Source organism: Castor canadensis, chromosome 7 (genome assembly GCF_047511655.1).
Source record: "Castor canadensis chromosome 7, mCasCan1.hap1v2, whole genome shotgun sequence".
Lineage (NCBI taxonomy): Eukaryota > Metazoa > Chordata > Mammalia > Rodentia > Castoridae > Castor > Castor canadensis.
In genome coordinates this window covers 100426203-100441632 of record NC_133392.1, presented here as the reverse complement: position 1 = coordinate 100441632, position 15430 = coordinate 100426203, and positions in this window count along the sequence as shown.

Here is a 15430-nt window from a genome sequence, read left to right as displayed (position 1 = left end):
CAGTTTCAAAAGTTACTGTATGGGTTTTCTTTGCTCCTTTGTCCTGTCATTGCTCTGAACTGTTCTCCTTTGGCCCTATAAAATATGATACTGTTATACTGATGTAATTTCTTTTAATACTCCCACAATATTTAGGGAGTCTTCAAACCCAGTTCTAGTCTCCAGTTCATTCTTGTTTCATTGTTTAAGAAAGAAATTTCTTTGTGTCCTCAATCTTCCTACCCATGCTACCTAGTATTTGGCTGGTTACTCTCATGTCTAAGAATCTATACTTTCGTGGATTTCCTGATTGCTGTATTCTAAATTGTTTCCCTGTTTATGCTGAATCTTTCTCAATTCTTTTTCTCTGTAATTGTTTAATGGTTTTGAACACTTACTTTACCTTAGAATTATCTTTAGAACTTTGAAAAACTACAGAATGTACGTAAGAATCTCCAGGGAGAGCCAGGGGGCATTTTATATTGTTTTAAGCTCCCAAGTTGTTCTCATTGTAAACCAAATGGTAGTAATTGTATACATTCCCAAATTTGTCTTTGGCCTTCATTTGCATTCTCCTCTTTGTCCCAGCCATATCACCCACTCCAGAGACTGAATCTATCAGACCGTGATTCCAACTCTTGTCCTTTCCTGTTACTTGATAAGGTTTTTCTCTCTTGTTGGAATTCGCCTTTCCTGAGTTTTTGGGGAGAAAAAGCAGGTTTTTGTTTGGACTTTCTTTGGTTGTTTGAATCCATTGGTATTTTGGAGTTGCTGGCTTTTGGTTGCCCCATCTGGAGTATGTGAAGTCAACAAACAACCAAATCTGCCAGCTATCTAAACAAACAAATACAGAACTGACCATTGTGTTGTTCCTCAGGTCCTAAGAACCCTAGTAGTCCATCTTCCTTTCCACTTTTCAGAATCTTCTTTTTTTTGTTTTTTTTCCTATGTAATATCCAGAGTTTTTAATTGCACCAAATGGAATAGGAAACAATATGTCTAAGCCATCTTCTCAGATTCAGAAGGCTAATGCATTTTTAAATAATGTATAATATCAAATTGTTGGATTATTATTGAGGATACCTTTGGTATCGCATTCACCATGCCATGGATCCCTTGTTTTAATTCTGATTTCTACCTGCCAGCTTTTGTGCTTTGCTGTTCTTTCTTGAGGTCACTGGCGCCTCTCCACCCTAAAGGAAAGAAAACAAAGCCTGGAAATCTGTTTCTCATCCTTTACCACCACTGCCACACACATATCCATGGCCTCATAGCCAACGACAATTGCAAAGCTCAGAAGGCAGCACCATTGCTCAGGAATGGGATAGACTTAGATACATAACTGCTGTGAGAGCTCCTAGCAAGATCAGGCTGAAGTTGTGACTTTACCTGAAATCCTATTGTGTTGTCCCCATTACTAGCATCTCATACTTGCTTAGTAAGTCTCTTGTACTAGAATGTGTCTTCTTCAAGAACCTGATTTAAGACAGGTATTTAGAGTATTTTGAATACATTTTTTAAAGGTTGTAGGGTTGGGTTGCAGCTCAGTGGTAGAGCAATTGCTATCATGTGCAAGACCCTGGAAACACTGAGAAAAAAAAAAGATGATTCCTAGCTCTTGTTGTGGTGGTACATACTTATAATCCCAGTGCTCCAGAGGCTGAGACAGGAAGATCGAGAGTTGAAGGACAGCCTGGGCTACATCATCCCACCCTGTCTCAAAAAGAAACAACAAAAAAGTGATGACAAATCTATTTTAAGGAAATAAATATATTAAATAACATTTGATATTTAATGTATTATAGTTGCTATGCTGGAATTTATCATTGGTAGTGATATAAACATGATACAAAAATCATGTGAACTACATTTAAGATATTAACTGCATAGCCTTAAAAATATCTTAAGGGATATGAAACTAATAATTTTTTATGTTCACTTTTATAATGCATACTAGCATAGGAACCAAGAAGTAGGAATAATTGATTCTGAGTGAGGGAGAACTACAAATCTAACTTGAGGAGGTACCATTTTGCTTAGGTCTTAAAGGATAAGATGCAAGTTCACTTGACAGGAAAATTCAAAGAAAAAAATCTGTAGAAGACAGGAATGTGGACTAGAATAAGACACTGAGGAGCATAGTATAATCAGTGATTACAACCATTTCAGAAAAACCAAATATAGCACGTGACATGAAATAAGCTAAGCTGGTTGAAGTCCAACTGTGAATGGCTATAGTATCTAGTCTAGCATGGTTTAGACCAATGTGTCGTAAATATGACTGCGTATCAAGAATTACATAGGCCAGGACGGACATGTGGGTGCTGCTTTCTAAAACAGCGTAGATTTCCCAAACCCTGATCTTCAGTCTGGAATCAAGGAATCCTTAAGCATTTCAATTCAGTGGACCCAATAAAATCAGCTCAGCACTTTTAGAATCCACTGGAGACAGACTTATTCTAAAGACAACATGCCAGAAAAGTAGTATGATAAGAAGTTGAAGTGAACCTGTGCTGTAGGCTTTGTGTATGTACATCATAGGAGAAGCAAAATCTCTGAACATATTTATTAGGTAAGTAAATTTATTTTCCTTACTCTTGGATCCAGGGCAGCTGCCAGAAAGGCCTGACAATGTGTGCAGCAGTGTAAGTTGAACAACTCTGGGGCATGGGGGGAGAAGGGGGCGATCATCTAAATGACAATATCAGTGGCACTTCTTGAACTTGTACAGTTCACATTCTTAAGTACAAACTTATATAGCAGTCCTGCCTGGAAGGGAATCTGTGCTGGAAAGGAAACTTTCAGAATGTCTGGAACATTTCTAATTTAATGAGTAGAATAAGGAAATATCTGCCAGGCAAGTAGATGAAAAGCAAAGAGAAACAAAAATAAGCCCTAAATAAGACCAGTAGGACAAGGATAAGAGAAGGGTACCTGTGGCGGAATGACTGTGCATGTTGCAGTTTTTAAATATCTCCAAGGGGTTAAGAATTAATTGATTTTTTTTCCACTCATTTAAATTGAATCTCAAGAGAACTACACATTCCAAAGATTCCATAAGCCAAGCGTATGGATGAGAATCTGGAAGAGAGGCTGCTTCTTAACCCCTTTATCTAGTAAGGTAACAGAACTACTCTGGACCTCTTAAGTTAATAAAGAGGACTGACTAAGTGCTGGCTATAAATCCAAGAAGACATTGAATCCACTCACTTTTAATACCCTTTAATGTATAATTGTACTTATATATTCAATCTACATACCTAGAAATCAATATTAATAACTGTAGCACAGAAATTTGGTATGAACTTAATATACAAGATAGCATTGAGAATTACCTGTGGTTTGCTATCCCTGGAACTGAACTGTCCAAAATAAAGAATCTTTTTTTCTTTTCTCCAGAATGGAGGCAGGCATTTATTCCCAAGGTTTGAATTCTCTATATCACTTAGAAGTTAACTGTTTTGTGTTCTAAAAGAGAGAGAAAAGAGTTAGGTTTAATGAAAAACAGAGAGAGAAACTAAGAAACATGCTTTTGTTTTTGAAGTTCTAGGCCAGAGGCCATGAAGTATTGGCCAAGTTATGGCCAAGCAGATATAGGGATTTTGGGCCCACGCAGATGGTATCTTTCCTGATTGAGTCAAGGTTTTAAAATACGATTTCACATCCGAAATAAGTGCATCTTTAGTTTTGTTTTTAATTGGAAGATCTGACTGTACTGAAGCTACATTCCCACATGATACTTAGCCCTCCAGGTCCTTGCTGCTCCATTTGGAAAAGGTTTCTTCATGGTAGACCCACACCCCATCCTCACTCCTTGACCACCTGCTTCAATCCTGACACTTCATTGCTTGGTGCCTGTGGATGTCAGCATTGGCAACTTCTGGTTAGGGGAGAATCAAACTGAATTAATATGTTAGTATTTTATGTAATAAGTAGGAGATCAGAGCAGGACCTACTACATAACTTATAGAGGACAATACAAATGAAATCCAGCAACCTTTGTTTAAAATGTTTAGGAATGACAAGATGGCAACAACAAGAAAAACTAAGCATGGGCCCTGTGCATCCCACACAGTCATGAAGTCAGCCCTGGACTGGAGGCTCAGTACTTCAAGAGTTGAAGAGGAGAATGGGGTCCTCCCTGACATAGGTGTTTTCTCTTGCCCTCATTAGCAAAAAGGCAGAGCGTTGAAGAATCCTGACAAGCGACTTCCGACTTCCATCATCCTTCTTATGGTAGCTTTAATTTGACTGAAGATGGAGGAATGGATCTAACACTTGTACAGACGGTATACAATATGAATTTATTAGGAGTTTTGGCCATTAAAATTGAGCTTTGACCCACAGCCTCTCTTTTACCTGCCCTACTATGGGCTTTTCTTAGCGCAATAGAAATTTGAGAACCCTAAATGCTAATGTTTTAAAGCCTGACAGTGGTCAGGCCTGATTTTTATTTTTATACTTTGATGCTTGTGAAGAGTATTTATTATTTATGTCTTTGTTAGCTTATTTATTCAATTTAATAGTCTTTATATTTTAGAGCAGTTTTAGGTTTATAGAAAAATTGAGAGAGAAAAATGTAGAGTTCCATACATCTCTTCATCCTCCCCCTCACTTTCCCCTATTAACTTACATTATATAACTCCTTTTTTTTTTTTTTTTGCCAGCACTGGGCTTTGAACTCAGGACCTCGTGCTTCCTAGGCAGGTGCTCTGTTACCTGAGTTACACCCCCAGCCCTTTTTACTCTGGTTATTTTTGAGATAGGGTCTCCCTTTTATGCCCAGGTGAGCCTGGACTGTAGTCCTCCTATTTACACCTCCCTCATAACTGGGATGACAGGTGCATGCTACCACACCCAGCTTTTCATTGCTTAAGACAGGGTCTTGAGAACTTTTTGCCCAGAATAGCCTTGACTGCATGATCCTCCCAACCTTCACCTCATGAGTGGCTAGGATTACAGACATGAGTCACTGCACTCAGCTATCTTGCTTCTTAGATTAGTGTAGTATTTTTGTTTCAATTGGTGAGCCAATATTTATATAATATTGTTAATTGTCATTTCTATTCTTTCCTTCTGGAACTAATTAATTATTCATATATTGGACCTGTTTATAGATCTATTCTCCATGTCGTTAACCTTTTCATCTGTCCTTTCCCATCTTCTGTTTACTTTATGTGCTTCATTCTGTTTTTCTTTACTCAGTTATCTTTCAGTTTGCTCACTACTAATTCAGCTGTGTCTAATTTATTGTCTATCTGGTTCACTGAGTTCTGTATTTAAAGTCTGTATTTTATTATATCTGGAAGTTCTGTTTGATTCATTTCAAATCAGGGCAGATTACTTAAATGTTCCAGTGAATCCTTTCCCTTTCTGTATGCCTTTTCCCAGGCATTTCTATAGATTTTATTAGCACAAACTTTTCACATATCTATTTATCACAGAAATGATATATTTTCCTTAATTCTTCCAAGGATAATTGAAGTTCTACCTCCACCACATGAAAGTGAAATCTTTCAATGACCAAATTGTTTTCCAGTTATTTATTCATGTATGCAAATTGCATGTTTTGTTATCTATTAACTTACTTCCCAAGCATTTAGTGAGCACCTACTGTATGTCTGCCATGTAGAGTAGGGCAAAGTCCCTACCCACACTGAGCTTTCCTTCTGTAAACTTGTTAAAGACTTAGTATTATGGACACTTGCCTGGGATCATGCACTGGACCAGCTCAAACACTGCCTCTTCTGAGAAGCTTAATTTCTTCCATTTCTGTTTTCCCACCGCTCTTTTCCTTCACTATATGTACATAGCACTTTGTTTATCGCTCTATAACCAAGGAGTATCTTGACAGTTATTTATTACAAACATCCACCACTATATCACTATTAAATTTTGACTAACGGAGAAATCTGTAGTTGTGTCATTTTTGTATCTCCAGTGCCTTGTTCATTTCTGGGTTTCAACAAGGACTTTCTAAACTATTTTGAGTTATAATTGCATTACATAAGTTAGAATTGAAGAGCATTATGTAATTTACAGTTTTATAGACAAATGACAAAATTCCTTAATCAAATTCTATTACTACTCATTTCTTAAGAGAAACTTGATAATATGATTGATAAAATTAAGGTACTGGATGGAATAAAGCAATAGCTTAGAAGAAACTCACTACTTATATAATGTTATGTAATATTTGTAACAAAATATCCAAATTTCCAGACCCCAGCATTTCAAGATGTACTTTGTGACTAAGGGTTGTAGGGCCTGTTTTTTACTAGCCTTTTTACACCTTTTTATTTTGAAATAATTTCAAACATACAGAAAAGGTATAACCATACAAAGAACTCTTGCATACACTTCACCCAGATTGACTGTGTCATCTCTCAGTATATAAATATATAAACATTTCAGAATACATTGAAGATATCATGTCTCTTTACTCTTAAATATTTCAATGTATACAGCCACCCCTCAGTATCTGTGAGGGATTTGACCCAGGAGCCCTGTGGATAGCAAAATCTGTGGATACTCAAATTCCTTTTATAAAACAGCATAGTATATGCATATAACCTATGCACATCCTCCTGTACACTTAAGAACATATCTAATTAACTTATAATACCTAATACAATGTAAATGCATGTAAACAATTGTTACACTGTATTGCCTAGAGAATAATATCAAGAATAAAAAGTCTCAGTGTTCAGCCAGAGTCTCATAGAATCTAAGCAAAATCATAAAAACTAAGAAATTAATAGTTAATATGTTTTGCTACATGAACTGAATTGTGTTTCATGGTTCTTTAGTGTTTAATAGTTAAAAGCCTTTCTTTGTCTTTGATAACACTGAAAATTTAGAAAAATACAGAAAGATTTTTTAAAAGTAGTCATCAATTTATGTTTTTTCTTATATTTATTCATAATTAGATTCAGGTTGTCACTGAATAACAATAATTCTGCATAAGCGATGTGTTATTGTCAAGGTATTACTTCAGAGGACATATGGCCACAGTTGTCCCATTATTGATATCTTCTATTACTTGGTTAGTATATTGTTGGCCAGAGTTTTCCATCCTAAGTGTAATATTTTTCCTCTTGTGGTTAATAAGAAATTTGTGGGATGTTCTACTTTAGAAAATGTAAATAATCTGTTTCTCATCAAACTTTTGCCCACCAGTTTTAGTCTATTTATAATTCTTATTCAAATCAGTTATCATTATCATTTCAAAATAGTGATTTGCTATCTCCTTTACTCCAACATTTATTAATTTACATCAGACTTTTAAAATATGTTTCCCCTTTATCCAGGAAACACAAACATGGTTTCTTCTTTTATTCAATTAGTTACAATTCATTGCCATCATTTTTTTAATTTAATGTTTAGTGTTGTCCAAGATTTGACCAATAGGAGTTCCTAAAGTTGTCTCCTGCGTACTCTTTTTTTTTTTCATTTTTCTTTTATTATTCATATGTGCATACAAGGCTTGGTTCATTTCTCCCCCCTGCCCCCACCCCCTCCCTTACCACCCACTCCGCCCCCTCCCCCCCTCAATACCCAGCAGAAACTGTTTTGCCCTTATTTCTAATTTTGTTGTAGAGAGAGTATAAGCAATAATAGGAAGGAACAAGGGTTTTTTCCTGTGTTCTCTTGACATGTCCATATCAGTTTTTGAGATTTTTTTTTTCTTACTATCTTGTATAAAATGATATTCCAGATTCATGTTGCACGTTTACTGCTCCCAATCACAGAGTCAGCCAACAAACCAATTGTCTCTGGTGGGTTTGGCATTTGGAAGCTAAGTTCTGAGCACTAGTGGTCCTTATACAAGCAACTTTTTTTATATAATTATGAAATGATTCACCAGTATTTAACACTTAGCAAATGATCATTATTCAAAGGTTGGATCTTCTTGTTTACATCACCCATGAGATGTGTTGACAGAAATGAGAACTACTAAGTTCATTTCTTTGAAGTAGCACCAGGAACATTCACACTGATGCATGGAAATGTCATCTCATTATAGTCAGATAATGAATTCCTTTGTTCCTCAGCTTTTCACTACTTAATACTCACTTCTACTGTTTTCCAAGACACAATAAGACGTAAATAAACTTTTTAACTCCTCAGAGAAGAGCACTATGTAGGGATCAAGAAATTTTGTCTAGATGACATGATCTTATACCTAAAAGACCCAAAAAACTCCACCAAGAAACTTCTAGACACCATAAACAGCTTCAGCAAAGTAGCAGGATACAAAGTCAACTTACAAAAATCAGTAGCCTTTCTATACACCAACAATGAACAGACTGAGAAAGAATATAGGAAAACAATTTCATTTACAATAGCCTCAAAAAAATCATATACTTAGGAATAAACTTAACAAAGGATGTAAATAACCTCTACAAGGAAAAACTACAAACCACTGAATGAAGAAATCAAAGAAGATTAAAGAAGATGGACAGATCTCCAATGCTCATGGATTGGTAGAATCAACATAGTAAAAATAGCTACACTACGAAAAGCAATCTACATGTTCAACAAAATTCCCTCAAAAACCCAATGACATTCATCACAGAGATTGAAAAATCTACCTTAAAGTTCATTTGGGAACACAAAAGACCATAAATAGCCACAAAAAGAGCAATGCTGGAGGTATCACAATACCCAACTTCAAACTATACTACAGAGCCAAAGCAATAAAAACAGCATGGTACTGGCACAAAAACAGATATGAAGACCAGTGAAACAAAATAGAGGACCCCAATATGAATCCATGCAGCTTATGCCCACCTAATTTTTGACAAAGAAACCCAAAATATATGATGGAGAAAAGACATCCTCTTCAACAATGTTGTTGGGAAAACTGATCTATGCCTGCAGAACACTGAAACTTAATCCAAGTTTGTCACCTGGTACAGGTATCAACGCAAATGGATTAAAGACCTTATCAGACCTGAAACCTTGGAGCTAGTACAGAAAAGAGCAGGAAATACACTGGAAACAATGAGCATAGGCAAAGACTTCCTCAGTAGAACACATATGGCTCAGCAACTAAGAGAAAGCATGGACAAATGGAAATAACATGAAATTTAAAAGGTTCTGCACAACAAAATAAATGGTCTCTAAATTGAACAGACCGCCCACAGAATGGGAGAAAATATTTGCTAGCTATACATCAGACAAGGGACTGATAACCAGAATATACAGGGAGCTCAAAAAACTAAACTCCCCCAAAATCAATGACCCAATAAAGAAATGGGTAACTGAACTAACTTTTTTGAAGGAAGAAATCCAAATGGCCAAAAACCACATGAAAAAAATGCCACCATCCCTGCCCATAAAGGAATGCAAATAAAAACCACATTAAGTCCAGGGGGTGGTGGGGAGGGGGTAGGGGGTGTAAGGAAGGAGGTGGGGGAAGAGAAAAATAAAAACAAACAAAAAACACACTAAGATTCCACCTCACTCCTGTTAGAATAGCTATCATCAAAAGCACCACTATCAACAAATGTTGGTGAAGATGCGGGGGAAAAAGGAACCCTCATACACTTCTGGTGGGAATGTAAGCTAGTACAACCACCCTTGAAAACAACCTGGAGGCTTCTTAAAAAACTAGAACTACATCTACCATACAATCCAGAAATACCACTCCTTGGGATATACCTGAAGGAATATGAGTCAAGTTACAACAAAGGCACCTGCACACCCACGTTTATTGAAGCACTATTCACAGTAGCTAAGCTATGGAAACAGCCAAGATGCCCCACTACTGATGAATAGATTAAGAAAATGTGGTATTTATACACGATGGAATTTTACTCGGCCACAAAGAATGAAATTTTGTCATTCATAGGTAAGTGGATGGAATTGGAGAATAGTGAAGTTAGCCAGACTCAGAAGGTCAAAAGCCACATGTTCTTCCTCACATGCGGACTGTACACCTAAAACAAATGCAGCAATATTATGGGTCATGGGTCATACTAAGGGGAGGCTGTGCAAGGGAGAGATAGGGCAGGGGAAGGAAACCAAAAACTTGAAGTTCTCACTATACAGGAAGGAATATAGAAATTTTAAACTGGCCAGGCATACCATGGGACGAGGACTAGGGAGGAGTACAGAGGACTGGAAGAGGTGAATTAACTGGAGCTGTCATACACATACACATGGGAACAATACAAGGAAACTTCCTATGAAGCTATCTTTATCTCAAAGTAGCAAAATGTCATGTTTCTCATTTTTCTTCTACAAAACCAGAGAACAGGTTGAGGGGGGTGGCAACAGTGGGAGGGGGAGGTGGTAGGGAAGGCAGTATAAGGATGAATATGGTGCAAACAATGTATACACATGTATGTAAATGCAAAAATGATACCTGTTGAAAGTGTTCCAGGAATCAGGGGAGGGAGTATGGGGGAGAGAAGTAGATGGACAGAGCTCAAGTATGATATATTTGATACATTGTAAGAACCTTTATAAATGCTACAATTTACCCACACCCAATACAACAATAAAAAAAAACTTGATCTCTAAAAAAAAAGTTAAAATATTGTGTAAATTTTTTTAAAAATTGCCTAATTTCATTCTGTAATAACATCTTTAAATCACCTATTAATCTTGTGACTGATTTTTATCGATAATTTAAAATGAGTAATTCAAACAAACTAACCAATGTTTTGCACAACAATCAAAATATGTACAAATTAAAGTTTAATTAGTAAGCTTTATGAAAGGAAGTGTCAAGAAGGAAAAAGAAACAGAAAGCTGAAACACATTGTCTAATTTCCCACAATTAGCCAGCAGATGGCAGAATACTACACACAGTGGGTACAGCAGTCGGTATCCTTTGAGACTGAGGTAGTGAGTGTGGGCTTTGGTTTTCTTTATAAAATCAATCCTGGAATATTTTGTTGATTTTAAAAAAAATTATAAAAACAACCTTCTTAAAAATTAAGTCACCTAATGTCAAATATTTTAGTCCTTTGGTATATTAATAGCAAAAGCTATTTATCCAGAACATCTCTCCTTTGTTATTCCAGCATGCCATTAAAAATATTAGATGTAAAGAGAATGAAAAAAAAATAGGAATAAGAATTATTTCAAAATTTTAGTCAGCTAGCACCTAAAATATAAATATAGTTATAATTATAAGACCATTTTCATATTTTTAAGTATATCTCACACATAATACATATATGTAAGGAATTCATAAGCAACATCATTTGTACAAATTCAAAAGATGAACCTCCATTTATAGGCCAAGGAAATTGTTCTCTTGATATGTCTGTATTAAATCCACAGGTATTCTAGAAAAGGATAAGTACTTATAGTTAAATTTGTCAGGGGTATACATTTTAAGTCAAACTTTTAATGTTTCTTTGAAGCTCTGTTTATTTTTTATGTTAACTATAATACTTAATACTTACACAACATACACCTACAAAATTTAAATGTCTATGTTCTGTCACCAAATCTATAAACAATCATCCTAACCTTGGTTTCATTGATTCCCAATGACAACTTACTTTAGATTTTATACAACATTTGATTTAAGGCCTTTGTTTTGAGGGACTTTGTAGCACTTATTTTCTCTGTGATTGTATAGGTAAAATGTAAGTTTACATTTTTAATTCGCACTACAATGCTGAGAATAGCAGAAAACATACAACCCTGCTGAGGACTTGGAACTACCATTATATTTGTGGTAGATTGGTAGAGATAAGTTAAGAGAAACTGGAAAGAAAAGAAGTAATACCGTCCTGAATACAAATGTAAAGATAATCAAACGTTGACAACTCTTTAGCGATTTATTTCCCTACTGGTGTTATTATTATGTGTTTATATGTAATCGCAATAACATCTGGTTTATCCTGGTAATCTCCAGTTTACACTTTTTATTTAAAAAACAAGGAGCTTTTTCTTAATGTCACATTTGTATTTTCACTTACAAACTTATGGAGGTATTTGGCATGTATTCCAGTGAACTTAAAGATTTTGTTTTCTAGCCTGGATCTCCTTTCTTGATCCTAAGCTTAACTGTTTTGCCAGACTTTTCTCTACAGCACTTTTAAGTAAATCAGTCCTCTAAATGGGAAAATACTATTTGTGGGGACATTCTTTCACTCAAGAGATGAAGAATGACTCTTTAAAGGGATAACATTTCATCAGCCCTTTCCTTACTCACTTCTTTCTTTCCTCTTTCCATATTTTTAAAATTAAAAAGCTACATATGATCCGTTAACTCAGTCAGTCAGTCAGTGGGCTCCTGCCCTGTTGACGTTGAGCAGTCTAAATATAGAAATGAGCATGTAGTTTGCATCAGTTCCGGTATCATGCCTTCTTTCTATGGAAAATACATGATTTGATTTAATTACATAATCCATCGTTCTCTAAAACAGGGCTTCCAACAGGGCTAAACAATTCTGAAGCAGGTTCGTCTCTTTTTGTAAGAGGGCTAATCAGAAGGGATTTGTGATATTGAAATCACTAAGAGGTAATTATGATTGATTTTATGCAATTCAGAAATGAAGAATTCTTCCCCAAAGCCCCAAATCTTTGAATCTACTTTGTTTTAAAATAATGAAAGTTTGTTGCTTCACTTATATATCACACTAATATTGTGCATGGATTTCTCAAATGCCAAAAATAAAATAAGCTTCTAAAAAGAAAGATGAATGGATTCTAAGTGACAATAAGAAATAACACATAATATAATTCTTGAAGCAGAAAATGTCACAATGATAAAAGAAAAGGGAATTTATTCCATGAAAATAATATTAATAATGGGCTTTAACATTGAGATTTTTCATTGTTTCTTTACAATCCGAAGAAAAATATTCTCTAGAAAACTTACCATAGTATGTTGACATGAATGCCAATTTTTGCCATTAAAGTAGAAACTAGTAATTACATTTTTTAAATAACACTGTAGTAATTACACATTTAAAATATGAATCCTGATGTTTAATTAGGTCATATGACTGTAATATGAGCTTGCATTAGAGGCAGATTATCAAATCCTAGCAATTCACCCCACAGAGAAATACAAGTAGAAAAGACTGCAGTAATTTTAAGATTTAAATAGAATAAACCATAATGCAGTACAGCATTCTTTAAATATTTTAATGTTTACTAATGTTATTGAGTAATGAAGTTTATCATCATCCCATATTCTTCATAAATAATTACTCTGGTGCCAATAAGTACATAAGAAGCTTGATATTTTTCTTCTAGGAAAATTTCCAAATTAAGCTTAGAGAGGTACGCAAAACATATATTTGAAAGTGGTTTTCTGTATTTTTAATATGCGTATGTGAATGGTATTAATTTTTTCTGAAATTAATTACATTGTTCTTGGATATTAGGTCATTTTCCTCTTTAACCTGTATCATTAATCTGTCTATAATTTATTAGTTATTTTTGCTTCTTTCTATTTTTTGTTTACAAATAACAAGGTACAAATAAAACCTCTTATTTTTAACCTAAGTATTTATCTCATTAATAACTGTTAGTTTCTAAAATGCTTAAACATATGCTTGTATTTTATATTTTAACGTTTCATTTTGTATTAATTGAAATCAGTGGAAGGTTTTGCTAATTTTTGTTTTAATTCCCTCTTTCTTCTCTAAAGCATATTCATTGATATTTGCTAGTTTTATTTGTCACAAATATAAAAATGGTAGTTTAGTTATTGTTCAATGTTACTGCAACCCTCTTTCCATAGTGTGTTTCTTAGCAGAGACCCTTTTCAATGTACTTTTTGTGTTTCTTTGATAGCTGTGAGACCTCTATGTTAGCCTTTAATATATTTCACACCCCAGATTTGCTCTTTAAAATATGAAAATTAAGTGTATACCACAGAACTCACTTGTGAAGTTTTAGTGATACAAAGGCTTTTAAATACTCACAAATTTTGGAGTCTACTTATAATGTGTATAATGATTTGCACAGCTAAAACAACTTGAGTGCTTTTCCATTTAGTCCATAAAAGCTAAGATTTCCCATATATATGTAACTTTATTACTCAAGAGTTGCCTTGCAATTCTACACATTGGCCTTGATGATGCTACCAGAATTTTTTTGAAAAAGTCCTGCCTTTATTTTTTTGTAGCTACATCTGCTATAACTCATAGCTATAAACAAATACTGTATAATGAAAGAATAGTCCTTTCTGAATGACAAAAATCTGAAATTGCTTGAGTGGAGTGGATTATGTAGTCTTTTATTTAATGACAAAGAGATTTCCTTTATCATACACTTCGGTTCTTTTTGTGTTGACTCACGCAGCAAATTGAATTACACACTGACAGAATGTGTGTGCTAACATTACTGTAGCTGTAAGTGGTATTTGGTGCCTGTGATTCAGGATAAAAAAATCTATTTCCTAACACTAGGGGTCATTTCAGCTTGTAGTAATAGTGCATGATATTAGTGTTAATAAAAGACAAGTTTATGAACATGGCATTTTTCTGGAAAAGAGCTGTCCTACGAAAACATTTTACTATGCTCAGATCCCCTGTTGAACTGTGAATAGTTCTGTTGCTTTTTCTAATTTTAACGATAATGAAACAAAAGTATGCTTTAAGTTTCTCCTGTAAGTTCATTTTTTGTTAATTCTGCTAAAATGTTCAGACTCCATTTTTGAGGACATGATATTTCTTCTGTTTTGCCAATTGTTGCTACTTAATGTTTCATCAACTTTTGGATGTGTTTGGCTCCTTTCTTCAGTCCTGAGCCACACTGAAAGTCTTATTTTTCTCTAATTTTCAAGCCACTGGCAGTATCGTGAATGCATCCATTAGAACAGAACTTTGTTTTTCCCACAAAAAATGAATACTTTCCATTGCAGTAGGTCAGATTTTCTACTCTTAAAAAGTTTTAAAATTTTCAGATCCTTTGCTAAAGTTACTTTTATTTGTCTAACCTGGGAATAACTCATATAAATTACTTATTTCTTTATAAAAACTCACTTTAAGACCATAGTGCTGAACATAAGAGAGAATACAAGGAAAATATTTATTTTTAGAATTGTATTATACATTTTCAAGTGCACTCTATATTATGTAATATGGATTATGATCCTGTTTATATTGAATAGAGTGGATGATTGCAAGCTGTAAATCATTTTGGGGTATCTGAAAAATTTATCCTTCCTAGTCTAGCTACATATGTAAATAAAGATAGCTTTATTTGTTTTTTACTTCAATTTTTTTAGATCTGCTTAAAGTCTGTTGTGCTTAAGAAAGGATAGCATATTATGTTTAACATTCTTAATCTAAAATCAAAATATTTCCTTTTATAAAAAAAAAACCAGATACACTTCTTACACCTAGTATTTGCTAAACTTACCAATACTAAAAGAAAGTTATTTTGTCTACTAAAAATGAATAAATGACAAAAATATTCATTAAGCTTACATTGATGTAAATGATAGGGATTTTCCCTTTTTCTAACT